This window comes from Dermacentor andersoni, chromosome 1, assembly GCF_023375885.2.
Source record: "Dermacentor andersoni chromosome 1, qqDerAnde1_hic_scaffold, whole genome shotgun sequence".
Lineage (NCBI taxonomy): Eukaryota > Metazoa > Arthropoda > Arachnida > Ixodida > Ixodidae > Dermacentor > Dermacentor andersoni.
In genome coordinates, this window is record NC_092814.1 from 387,515,661 (window position 1) to 387,527,840 (window position 12,180).

Sequence of the window (12,180 nt, forward strand, 5' to 3'; positions counted from 1 at the left end):
GGTGTTGCAGGCGCGCATGCGGAAGGTCTTTGTTTTGCAGATTCTTCAGGAGAGTGTTTCTTTCATCTTGGAATTGCTGGCAGGACCACAAAAAGTGCTCAATGTCTCCTGTCTCATTGCATGCCGTACAGTTCGGAGAATTGATTCGCCCCGTTTTAAATAACCAGGCTGGTGTATTAGCAGATCCTGTCCTTATTCGATATAGAAGTGTGGCTTCCTCTCGGTGCAATCTCTTGGTTACGCAGGGCATATGCGGTGGAACCCAAAGCGACGCAAAGTGATTTCGAATGTCAGATTTTTGCACTTGATTACTGTTTGGAGCCTTGATTTTGGGAGGATGATAGAGCGCTGCGTATGCAAGCGCATCAGCTTTTTCGTTTCCTGAGATACCAATGTGGGAGGGAATCCACTGAAACTTTACTGTGAAGCCTTTGTTGTTGAGTTCTTTCACGATGGCTAGTGATTTGCGTGAAACTGACCAAGCCCTAGTACATGTGAGTGTGTTTGACGTCGCAGGTACTTGCTCCGAAATCGAGCGACACATTTCTTATCTGGGCACGTTTAGCAGGCATCCGATAATGAGAAAAGCGGATTTTTTCGTATGTAGGAGTGAACGCAAATCAATACTATGCATATAGAAACATTTACTACCCACTAAATCCTGTTTCACCGACTCAATACGATGCTTACGAGCCGCGGTTCGGAGACTTTCCTTTCCCCATGTAGATAACTAATTCAAGGACCCGAAGTAGCGCAAAAAACATGCACATCGGTAACGTAGTCTTCCAGCTCATGCAATTGGACGATACAAATAAGTCAATGTGACAGTCCTTTCCTCGCAGGAAATGCGCGAGAGAATGTCCCGTTCGTCTGCGTACGCATCTCGAAGACGCCTGCCGGGTCACAGACAACATTTTTATTCGATTTTTAATTAAAACACATAGCACAAGGCAAATATATTTCAGTAAAAAACGACACTGTAGCAAGGTTGATATATGGGCACGGTTCCCGGATAAAGGGAAATATACAACTAAGGTACCATAAAAAAGAATTTAAGCACAAATTATGGATCGCGATTGAGCTGCTCACTATAAGTCTTAAAATTGCGTACTGTTTTTCGGCGTAGGCATTGTTTTGTTTAGACGCAAGGGTGTTCTCGCCCACCAAATAATCCAAGTTTTCTTCGTTCAAAATGCTGGTGAAGCCGGCACTATTGTGCCTTCAGTGACTTTATCGCGAAGACTGATAAATTTTCTAAAGGCTAGATGTCGTCAACCCTTTTACAATTTTGACGCATGGGCTGTTTATAATGTATGAGCGCTATAACTTAAAGCTATTCCAAACATTTCTATTCCAATTCCGCGATTGGTCAAAAACTTTTTGAACCTTCGCCTTCGCGAACTTCGCCTCTCTGTCAAGCGACGTCACGAAAACTGTGATAGCTCCTAATCTGATATGACGCGTACACACTGATTACGCATGATTGGATCGAACAAAACAAAAATAGTTATTTGTGATTCGACGCCTTTTCGCCGTTCCCCCTCGGCTATTGGTCAAAAGTTTTCGGGCTGCACCCACTTCACCAGCCGGTTACGCGACGTCACAAAACTGCGAAAACTCATCGCGTCAAAGTGACGTGCACGCGTTAAAGATGCATTAATATGCCGAACAAAACTTAATTTTTTTCTGCATAGCCGCAGGCTGTGCGGTTCCGAAAGGAATAAAAGATGGCTGCCGCCGATCGCTCGCGCACTGGCTACTCGCAACTGCAGGAGAGCACGTGGAGAGCATTGGCTTATTTGCGTACAACAAAACTTTTGGAGGGGGCCATTTTGAGGGTTATCGAGCACTTTCGGCACGTTTGTGACCTCTCTCTGCCAACTCTGCCTTGCTGTGGATGCGTTTTAGCGCCATTCTTAACCTTCCGTTGCACGCAGCCGCGATTTTGACCAGCCACCTCAAGCTAAGGAAGGGAAAGTGGACCAATCGCAGACGCCGGCACCACCCTCTTCAACCGGTTATCGATTTTCAGTGCACAGATGTGGCCCCATCGAATCCTTCTCCACCTGAGCGTGCTGGTCGCCTCTTGTCAGCCAATTACATAAGACAAGCCGCTAGGTGTAGACAATGTGATTCGTTTTTAAAGCAAACAAAAATGACCTTCTATAAACGAGGAGAGCGTTTGATCGGTCTGTTCAGGCAACCCTGCGGGATTTGTGCCCGGCAGCCCTTAAGAGTGGGGAATGCTACCACCTGCGACATGCAGTTGTCCCGCTTCACGCTACGATTCTTCACACCTGTCAGCAGCCAAATTAACCTGTGCACGCCGGAGTGAGGGTCCGTACAAAGCTACGCTTCTTGTCAACTGTCAGCCGCACAAACTGGCATGACCACGCCGGGGATCGCAGTCAGCGTGCGTTCCTCCTACTTTCTTTCTTTGTGCCCAGTGACGTGCATGCGTTTCCCATAGCTGCGGCGCACCGAAAGGGGCACCAGCTCACCGATGACATCGGCGCACCGAAAGGGGCAACCAGCTCGCCGACGCCGGGACTGGTCTCCTGATGCCATTTGTCTCCTGACGCCGGATTGGTGGAAACCAGGAACAATGACGACACATCCATAAAACGCGGATCCGGACGGCAGAGGGAGAGGCTCGGAAACAGTGTGACTTGGACATCCTAAGACGCTACCATAGTGAGCTCCGTAGTTGGAGCCGTTTTGTAATCTCAACCATGTACTATCGGCGTCAAATGAAAGTTGAACAGCGGAGCGCGTGGCCCAAGCATAAGTGAAGATATAGTGCGCGCCGTCCAGTCATCACCATTGACAGGCGCGTGCATCCGGTTTGGCCGCACTGCGCGATCCCCCTCTAGTGAGATAATGTCGCTTCTGTTCTGGTTCTTACATTTGAACGGGAGAAAATGAAAAATAAAAATGAAGCTAGAATATTGCAGTTTACGCCGAGTCTTATCGCACAGATCGCCGAAACAACAAGCGCTGTCGGCGCAAACAGCGGTGCGCGTTGTGCAGTTTGCACCGTCATCGCAAGGTAGATTCGCCCGCGCGGTTTGCAGCTTGCGCGCCACATTCGTTCTTTCGATCGGCAAACTTGCGCTGCGCGGTATCGCTGGCAGCCGCGACGGCGGCCGGCGTGGCGAGCGCGTTTGGCCGTTTGACACGGTTTCACTCCCAAACCCGCAGCGCTTCGCTTTTACCACAGCGTCGCAGCGTTATCGGCGTCTGACTGGTTATGATCACGAGCATTAAAATAAACTCGCGTGTAAGGTTGCCGAGACAGCGATGCCATGCGCATTGTAACTGTGCCTGGAAACAAAGGTGCGCTGAAGTGAGTATGGGCCCAAATTATCATAATCAGAAAGTAAATGAAGAAAAGACCAACGAGAAAAAAAATACCTTTATTGCAGGCGATTGCAGGAATCTGCAAAAGATAAGCATCGGGCTTCTTAAACTTCGACGAGACCTTGCCGAGGTGAAGGCACGATGGTTTCCGCGAGAAAATTTGAACGCTATTTCATGTTTAGTACTTAGTAAAGTCACCTTCAGCGGCCACAACGGCTTCCATTCTTCGAGGAAGACTGTCAAAGAGATGGGTCGCAAAGTCCATTACCCGTAGGCGCTCCCACTCCTCTTGTATGGCGACCCACAGCGCGTCCTGCGAGCCGCGCTCAATTGGCCGCCGCGAGAGTGCCTTCTTCATTGCCCCCCAAACATTCTCGCATACGTTCATGTCGGCGCCTTGCGGAGGCCACTCCAAAAGCATCACTCCCAGCTGTCCAAACAAGCATGCTATTGATTTGGCCATGTGGATGGGGCTGCGGTCCTGTTGGAAGAAGTAGATGCCGTCAGGGAACGGGCCGTCCAAAGCATAGGGCACAACGACGCTCTCGATTACATCGCGATATGCGGCAGCATTGAATTTGCCCTGTAGACAAACCAGTGGTGAAAGACTGTCCTTGGATAGCGCACCCCACACGCTGACGGAGCAGCGGCCGCTGCTTGCCACACGCTGTAGGTTCCTGGGCTCATATCTGAAGAAGGATTGTAAACCGGAATTGAATGAGTTGCGGAATCTTATGTCACCACCAGAAATAGCGAAAAATGGCAAGCTTAATAACAATTCCCTATAAAATATACCAAATCGTATTGAATATATCAAAATATGGGCTAGTTTTCGAATCGCAATAGCAATAAGTAATGCGCAGTGAATTATAGTAATCATTCAAAAACGAGAAAGCCGACATGATTAAATGGGGTGAATGTCAAACCTGGTGTTGTCAGTTCTCCAAATTCGTTGACGCTGGTCCCAGCGGGTGGAAAATGTCGATTCGTCGGAGAATATCACACAGCGCCAGTCTTCCGCAGTCCATGTTGCATGGTCTTCGGCAAACACAAGTCTTCTGTGCTTATTGGCTTCTGAGAGCGCAGGCTTTCGCGACGGCACCCGGCTTCGCAGGCCAGCCTCGTGCAGTCGACGTCTGATTGTTGATGTGCTGGCGGACAGGTTCAAGCTGTCTTTGATCTCTCGAGATGTAAGGAACGGGGCGGGGCGTCTTCCGCAGCTTTTATGACAAGTAAGTCCTTATCGCTGTCGGTCACCCGCTGCCTGTGTCCACGGGGAAGGTTCCAGAGGCGTCCATCATCACGGAATGCCTGGTAAATTCTGTTAACTGTAGGCAAACAGCGATTCGTAATCCTGGCAATCTCACGCTGATGCACTTGGTGCCGGTAAAGAGAAACAATTCGCGCTCTCTCTTCGGACGAAACACCCGGCATTTCCAGTTCCCTTGACGCTGGTAGATCTCCGTATTGTCTTAAGGGTGTCTTAACGCTGTGGTAAAAGCGAAGCCCTGCGGGTTTGGGAGTGAAACCATAGAGAAAGGGATTGAACAAGAGCGGACACTCGGCGAAAATTGGAAACAGGAAACACGTCACGCTATAGTATTAACACCGACGAATTGGGGGCGCGAGCATAGAAAAAAAGAAAAATGTGAAATGAGATGAACAGAAATTGTTTTATTTTTTTTATTCTTTCTCGGAAAAATTAAAAATATCTGCGTATAAATTAAATTAATCTTTGCGGCTTACTTCCGTTGCCGAGCGACAGGCGAACCGGCGAATGACGAGCCAGATGCTTGCGTCATTCGTCAGACACACCGCCGAAGCGAGAGAGACCGACCGCGCATCTGAGCGTTGGACTGTTCGGGCACCCGTCTGCCTGTTTTTCTATTTTGGGATTTAGCCTGGTTTGGTGGCCTCCCGGCGAATTATTGCATTCATTCGGAACTTCGACATGGCAGCACTGCACTATTGGACTACGGCAAGGTGAGAAACTTTGTTCGACAGTCTGCGACGCACTTCAAGCAATTAGGCTTACTGCCCGGCACCTAGGCTAGACTTGGGACGCAGTTAACGAAAAACAGCGTGGCCGTCGTGGAGCAGTTAATTTGAATTAATGAATCGTACTGGGAGATGTTTGCGACGCTTCCTATAAGCCCCAATATTACTTTAACAAATTTCGGTAGTTTTTGGGCACGCTAGTCGCACAGGGTGCTGTGACGCAGTTTCGCGTGTACCGAATTTTACTGCGACAAGTTTTGGCGCTTTCTCTGACTGCCAACATTATTGAAACTAATTTCATTACTTTTTGGGCTACCTTTCGAGCGGAGTGGGCGCGCCTGGCGCTGCGACTCGGTTAGCGAAAATCAGCTCGGCCGTAGTGCGCGGTTTCGCGCTTTAATGCACTGACTAGTTCATGGCGCTTTTCTTTGACGCCCAACATTGTTGAAAATTATTTTCGATACTTTTATTTTGAGGCCCGCTCGCCGCGCCTGTTGTGACGCAGCGAAAAGCAGCTCGGCCGTGGTGACAGTTAGTTTGGCGCGTACTGAATCTTACTGCGACAAGATTGTGGCAATTTTTATGTCCCCGCAACAATTTAAGCCTTCTTTCGGTACCCACGCTTGTCGAAAACGCGACGAGCCATCGTCAAGAGTGATAACACGGGAGGGCGTTGCTTGCGCCTGCAGAACGCACAAGAGATAAGCCAAGGAGCTGAAACGCCACGAACTAGTGACTCGAAAATTCTGTCTTGTGGCCGGCACCCACGCATTTTGTCTCGAGTGCGAGTAGAAGGAATTCTGCGAGCGTCCAGCATGCTCTGGTTGAGAGCCTGTGTTGTGGCCACCTCTGTGTATTCTTATGGTCAATTTTCAGCGACTCAAAGGCAGCCCTACAATCTGTACTATCAGCTCTGCGTCGCGGGCCATCTGAACAGCTCGTATTCGATATTAGATGCCTACTTCATACATCACATGAGAAAGGACATCACGTGACGTTTCAGTGGCTGCCAAGTCACTGCGGCGTCATCGGAAATGAAGACGCCGATAAAGCCGCTCGGACAGCTCTTCAAGACACACAGGAAGAGGCCATACCACTTTCACGTTCCGACGCAGCCAGCAGACTTCAAGTGCTTGCACAGGAGATCACGCTCTCTCTATGGTGCACACCAAGCAGCCAGACCAACCGCAGCGATCATCAACACGACCTGCCCTCCTTGATGCATCTCTGTATGCCAACCGGACTCCGCCGAAGTGAGGCCACCCTGCTTTATCGCTTATGGCTAGGGGTGGCCTTCACGAAATCTTACTCGTTTCGCATTGGAATGGCCGACAACGCTCTCTGCAATGCCTGTCTTTGCGAGGAGACGCTGGAACACATTCTGTGCGACTGTCCTGAATATAATGTTCAGAGACAGTCCATGGCGTCCGTTCTAGCGCACCTTGACAGTAGACCATTGTCAGTTGCAACCATTTTCACATATCGCCGACTGAAGACATCGCAGCTGAAGGCGACGAAGGGACTACTTCGGTTTATGAAGGATACGGGCTTGGACAAGCGACTGTGACAGTGATGTCACGTACCACACAAGAGTGACAGACTGTAACCAACGATGTGTGTGCCGTGTTATGTGCCCTCTATCTCTTCTCCCCATCTTTCATCCCCCCCATCCCGCTCCCATGTGTAGGGTAGCAAACCGGTTAGGCAAAACTGGTTAACCTCCCTGCCTTCCTTCTCCACTTTTTCCTTCCTTCCTCCTTCTGTGTATTCTTAGCGTACTATCGCGTCGGTTGTAGCCAAGTTCGCGAAACGCTCCGTTGCCCGCGCATTGGTGCTATTAAAGTGCAGAAAATAAGTATTGGGAAGAGGGGAATGCTTGGAATTAGAATGTGTTTGTGGTATGTACGGTATTGCTTGGGATGAGTCGGGTATTTTCTACGCGGAGTGTGAAAATACGAACTGCATTTGTTTGTAATGCCGCCCACTCACCACTTTCGCACGCTTCGCCTCTACTGGCATTATTCTTGCATGTTAAAACCAAAATAACACTTGTAATTTTTTTCAGCTCACGTCGTCTGGTGGATCTTCCTGCGGAAACTACTGCTGCTTACCTGGTGCCACAACGTTGGATGAATGCACAAAAAGCCCGCGACGAGCATTTACAAAGAATAAAATAAAGGTAAATTTTTCCTCATTTCACAAGGTGTCTTTCGTCTTTATCAAATTGCACGTGGCACATATTCAATGGAGGCTTGTGAAGATCGTTCGCAATCAATTTTACTTCATAAAATTATTTGAAAATAAATGTTTAATAAATTAATAATAATAAATTATTAATAATAATAAATTTGCTGCAAAAGCAAAAAAAAAAGGGAGCCGGCGTGACGCGCACCAGCTAGTATTCAAAACGCGCGCGCACAAAACCGAAACCGGAAGTGTGCTTCAGGTTTTAACATCCACGGCTTGGTGCGCTGCAGTCACTTCGGCCGCTGGGCTCTATGGGAGTGTCCGCTCTTGTGTTCCTTTCTCTATGGTGAAACCGTGTCAAACGCCCAAACGCGTTCGCCACGCCGGCCGCCGTCGCGGCTGCCAGCGATATCGCGCAGCGCAAGTTTGCCGATCGAAAGAACGAATGTGGCGCGCAAGCTGCAAACCGCGCGGGCGAATCTACCTTGCGATGACGGTGCAAACTGCACAACGCGCACCGCTGTTCGCGCCAACAGCGCTTGTTGTTTCGGCGATCTGTGCGATAAGACTCGGCGTAAACTGCAATATTCTAGCTTCATTTTTATTTTTCATTTTCTCCCGTTCAAATGTAAGAACCAGAACAGAAGCGACATTATCTCACTAGAGGGGGATCACGCAGTGCGGCCAAACCGGATGCACGCGCCTGTCAGTGGTGATGACTGGACGGCGCGCACTATATCTTCACTTATGCTTGGGCCACGCGCTCCGCTGTTCAACTTTCATTTCACGCCGATAGCACCTTTTTGAATATATTCATTTTTCTTCATTCTCTTAAGCGTCGCTCCGAACCCTTTGTCTGATGACATCCGGCAAGAGGAGGTAATAACGCAATGCAGAAGCTTTAGCGATGCCGTGCGTCTGCGATCTGAGAACGGTTGCAAGCCTGTGGATGGAGGCGCTGCGGAATGTGAAGCGAAGCGCTTTCTTTGACTGTTGTCGCATTGTTTGTGCGGATTCCAGACGGGAGAAGCGAATCTAGTAAAGGCTGGATTAGATATTTATGCATTAGTAGCTTATTATGTGGGGCGCAGATAGCCTAATTTTGTTAGTGCCTTTGAGGTTACATCCATGTATTTGGACCAAGATATACTGGGTGTAAAAACAAGACCAAGGTATTTATATTCACTAACGCTCTCAAAAGGACTATTACCAATTTTGTAAGAAAAAGACGGAAGGCGTGGTTTTATAAGTGAAAGTCATAACGGCGGTTTTACAGATGTTAATTGTCATTTAAGGTAGCGCACCAAGAGCAAAATTGAGAAAGTGATTTTTGAAGCTTTATATGGTCTTAAAGACAGGAAATTTTATGACATAATACGCAGTAATCAATGTACAAATGTAAATTTGAGGTTATGTGACGAGGCAAATCATATATATATAAAGATAAAAAAGGAACGGACCCAACACGCAACCTTGTGGCACTCCCGAAGGTATGTACCTCTGCTACCCTGGAATCAGCTCGATTAAATGACACAAATTCAGATTGATGGGAAAGAAAATTACATCGAGCTGAGAAGGCGGGGATTATTGAGGATGGCGTGAAGTTTATACATTTATTTCGTATGAAATCCCATTATCGAATGCCTTTAAAGAGTCAATGAAGATTGCGTCAATTTGGTTGCCCGCATCGATGTTAACACAAATGTGATGCGTAATTTCACTTACGTATGTCAATGTGCTGAATCCACGTCAAAAGCCATGCTAGACATCAGTTAGTAATTTGTGACTCAAGGTATTCCATAACGTGATTGTAAATGTGCTCTAACAGTTTACACCAATCAGAGCTTAAAGAAATTTGCCTTCAATAAAATATTGTCACGTACACTCTTAAGCAAAATTACACCCGTTTGCCTCACAAAGATAATCGTCATCAGTTTTGTCCGCATTTCCTTTCTTTAACGCGACGAGCCCCGTACTTCCCAGTAACGAACGGCATGCGCGTTATCAGCATGACATAGCATTCCCGACAGGAAAGTAGCGGGCACGGCATTTACAAGAAAGGAAACTCAAGCAAGGCTGATGACGATTATTGTTGTGTGTCAGAGATACACCCCAATGGGTGTAACTTTGCCTAACATTCTTAAAAACATTTACACCCTTTGGGGCTTATCTTGTCCGACAACGATAATCTTCATCTGTCTTGCCCGCGTTTCCTTTCTTTAACGCTGCGAGCCCGGTACTTCCCAGTCACGAACGACATGCGCGTTGTCAGTGTGACGTAGCATTCTCGACAGGAAAGCAGCGAGCGCCGAGTTTTGTAGAAAGGAAACGCAAGCAAGGCAGATGACGATTATTCTTGTGGGAAGAATATATACCCCAAAGGATGGAACCGTTTTAAGAGTGAAGAGTGTATTATAGTGACGGCGAAGCACACACACTCTTAGGCAAAGTTACACCCTTTGGAGTGTATATCTCCCACACAACAATAATCGTCATCTGCCTTGCTTGCGTATCCTTTCTTTAACGCTGCGAGCCCGGTACTTCCCAGTCACGAACGGCATGCGGGTTATCAGTGTGACGCAGCATTCTCGACAGGAAAGTAGCGAGCGCCGAGTTTTGTAGAAAGGAAACGCAAGCAAGGCAGATGACGATTATTCTTGTGGGAAGAATATATACCCCAAAGGATGGAACCGCTTTAAGAATGAAGAGTGTAGTAGTGACGGCAAAGCACACACACTCTTAGGCAAATTTACACCCTTTGGAGTGTATATCTCCTACACAACGATCATCGTCATCTGCCTTGCTTGCGTATCCTTTCTTTAACGCTGCGAGCCCGGTACTTCCCAGTCACGAACGGCATGCGGGTTATCAGTGTGACGCAGCATTCTCGACAGGAAAGTAGCGAGCGCCGAGTTTTGTAGAAAGGAAACGCAAGCAAGGCAGATGACGATTATTCTTGTGGGACAAATATACACCCCAAAGGGGGCAACCGTTTTAAGAGTGAAGAGTGTAGCAGTGACGGCGAAGCACACACACTCTGCCACACTACAATAGTCGTCATCTGCCTTGCTTGCGCATCCTTTCTTGAAAACACCGCGCCTGCTACTTTGTTGTCGGGAATGCTATGTGATACTGATAACGCGCATGCCGTTCATTACTGGGAACTGCCGGGCTCGCCGCGTCAAAGAAAGGAAATGCGGACAAGACAGATGACGATTATCGTGATGTGGCAAAATGGTGTAATTTTGCTTAAGACTGTAGCAGCAATACTGTGAACGACGAAACCAACGTTTTATTGGGCGAACCTGTGCCCACAAAAAACAGGCTACACTTAAAGCACAACGATAGCGGCGAACACAGTCGGCGATCGTCGAAATCTGATCTTCCAGTCAAGCGTGTCGGCTTTTTTTTTTTTTAACGTCCTTAAGGTTTACGGACACTAATGCTATCTTCGGCTGGTCGTTTCTGAGCACTCTGGAGTGCTCTAGCGAGCGGCGTTGTCTTCGACTGGTTGAAAGAGGGTGCGCGCCCTGCGTTCGGCTGGTTCTACTCGATTGCTCTCCTCTATCTTGGAGCGCTCTGAGGCGCTCCGAGCCGTGCCGTCGGAGCCGTCATCGAGATTGAAACGTCATCGCAACGCCGCGTCGCTGCTGTTGGCGACGGCCCACCGTAACCTTGGCAACCTAGGCCACTGCATGCTGGCGTCTCGACGAACGTTCATCCCGCCGGCACGTCCGCCGGCTTTTTGGGCAGCGCCGGGAGCTTTGGATAGGCGAAACATCGGACGTTGGCAGTAGCCACGTGGTTTCGCATCAGCAATTTCCACCTCCGAGAGCGAGTCGTACGTCCGGCTTGCACGCTTGTCCCCTACCTTTGAGCTCGGGAAACGACCGATCTACCTGACTCTGCTTCGGGGCATACAGGCGACCAGTCGAAGATACCATAAGAAATAGCGTTGTCGAACATCGTGGCACCAATGGCTCCCGCTTCAGCATGAATTGCCGTGATGGCTACACTCTTACTCGCGCTGATCACCAGTAACTATTCTAATGAGCTATCGCTTTCTCTAAACTCACGTGAAAGGGTAGGTATGAGCGCATAGCGCGTCCATTTTCTGAGGTCGTTCAGCGATTTTTGAGCCCGTACGCCTAACAAGACACGTCCACATAGCAACAGCAGGATGGTTGCTAACGGATCGTCTTGTCTTGGATACGTTTGGCACGAGGCACAAGACGCCGCCGTTTTACAACGTTTTCTTTAGGTTTGTGTTTCCGTAAGATAAACTAAAAGAATTGAAAGGACACGCACCGTAACGTTCCGCAAAGGTGCTTACGTTTCACGTAGGTAAGGCGACAAAGGCTATTCTAAAACTGCCTATTAGTGTGCGCGACAGAACAAAATGGTCTTTTCTCCGAGAAGTCAGAAGCCTCAGGGTGGTGGCTCTTGATTTTGGGCATAATTGTGCTATAAATCCTGCGCTTGCAAAATACCTGTACACTTACAGTGTCCTTGTCCCTCTTGCACGTCATGGTACAATGAAGACCACACATTAGATTTAAAAAAAAAAAAATTGGAGGACAAACCCTGCGCGCGGCTTTGTGCACTCCGCCCATATTGGTCTGATAAGGATAAGCA

At 48.4% G+C, this 12,180-nt stretch overlaps 1 long non-coding RNA gene across 1 annotated transcript; it reads left to right on the plus strand.

The window, feature by feature from the left end:
* Positions 1-5,188: 5,188 nt before the first annotated feature.
* On the plus strand, positions 5,189-7,554 carry LOC129381778 (uncharacterized). Its single transcript, XR_008609905.1, has 2 exons — positions 5,189-5,343; positions 7,424-7,554. It is a non-coding gene; the product is annotated as an uncharacterized lncRNA (long non-coding RNA).
* Positions 7,555-12,180: the final 4,626 nt, after the last annotated feature.